We start from the raw sequence: 1,524 nt of genomic DNA, 5'->3' as shown, positions 1-1,524 counted from the left end.
GTTCTTACATTAGTCGATTCATTATCTCAATGGAGAAATCACTGTATTTATTTATGTAAACGCAAAGGAAAATTTACAGGCTGTAGTTTTTAAATGAAACTGAGTATCAGTATATATATTACCTTACCATTATATAAAGGTCAACAGAGCTGATGGTGCAATTTGAAGCGGTCCAAATAAATATATAGAATTTAATGAGTTTTGAATGCAATTGGAATGAACATATACATTGATTTAATAAGTCAGTAATAGAGTTGGCGTCGTTACGTCACACGGTTTTACATATTACCATATATGTACCTTCCTGAACATTCTTTCTAATAAGCAAAGATGGACAGTGGCCAGTAGTGGAATCCACGACGCGCGTTTCGTCCCACTTGGGACTCGTCAGATGGATGTACCTACATCTCAGAGTTGATGTTCATTCTGGGACTTGAACCCAGTACCTTTTGGTTCAAACGCCATCGCGTTATCCACTCAGCTACTGAGTCCTGATAGCCACTTGCTTGTGCAATACTAAGTGAATTTATTCTTTCTAATATTTTCATGTAAATAAACGAGTGTAAATTTATCTGAATAACTTTACGAGGAATCTTTTTTGACATGCTACTGAAAGAGATACATTTTGAAAACACAAAAATTAAGAAGAAGAATAATATTTCCGGGCAAGAAGTGAATGATAGAAATTTTTTTTATTTGCTGACAACTTATGTATCATAAATGTATCCTGATAATATTGCAACTTCAAATTTATTTATATACATATATGTACAACGGTATAAAGAAATATTCCATTACTCATTTTTAGGTATACTTTTCGTCTCATTTAGTATTCAGTATATAGTCGTTTGACATTATAAGAAAATCATTTAAGTTGAAATATCTGCACTCTACAGCGGTACAGCCAGATGAATTACACAATTAAGTTGTTATATCCCCAGATTTACTTAATTTATTTGCAAGCGTAACGAGATTTACTGATGTGTGCTAATGAGTGAACTTTATTGAGGATTCCGTACGTTGAGTGAAACAGCTGTCCTATGAATTCTTCTAGTGTTTGGTGTATCTCTAGCTGTGTCTAATCGGTTTCAGATGAAAGTTTCGGAAATATCAAAAGGTTTATTCGATATTTCTACTAACAGGAACTCCAAATAACTAGTGTCATTTTAAATTCCCCTTTCAATATTCAATCATTTTGTATTTACAGAGAAAGATGTTGCTATTCTATCAAGTCAGATATTCAAACATGTGTTTTTCGAATTTAATCGTTTTGTTTAAATAGGGTAATGCAAATATTTACTTGATAAATAACAGTAGGAATATTTTCGACAACTCATGTATTTATACACTTTTGTTTATCCTCATATGCGTCTACCTGTATGATTGGATAAATATATGGATGCATTCAATGACATCACGTTGAATCTTCATTGTATATGAGTTTTATGTTAGAATGGAAAATGGAAAATTAAATAAGTAAAAATAAGTTTTGTAAAATTAAAATTCTCAATATTTGCAGTTTAC

The 1,524-nt window shown here is 31.5% G+C and overlaps 1 non-coding gene across 1 annotated transcript; it reads right to left on the bottom strand.

Moving 5' to 3' along the window:
* Nucleotides 1-420: 420 nt before the first annotated feature.
* Nucleotides 421-487, bottom strand: Smp_tRNA_00603_Pseudo_TTG.1.1. The gene has a single exon. It is a non-coding gene (tRNA).
* Nucleotides 488-1,524: the final 1,037 nt, after the last annotated feature.

Source organism: Schistosoma mansoni, assembly GCF_000237925.1.
Source record: "Schistosoma mansoni, WGS project CABG00000000 data, supercontig 0214, strain Puerto Rico, whole genome shotgun sequence".
NCBI classification, from domain to species: Eukaryota; Metazoa; Platyhelminthes; class Trematoda; order Strigeidida; family Schistosomatidae; genus Schistosoma; species Schistosoma mansoni.
Note: the sequence above shows the minus strand (reverse complement) of the source record. Positions and strands in the feature narration are given on the sequence as shown.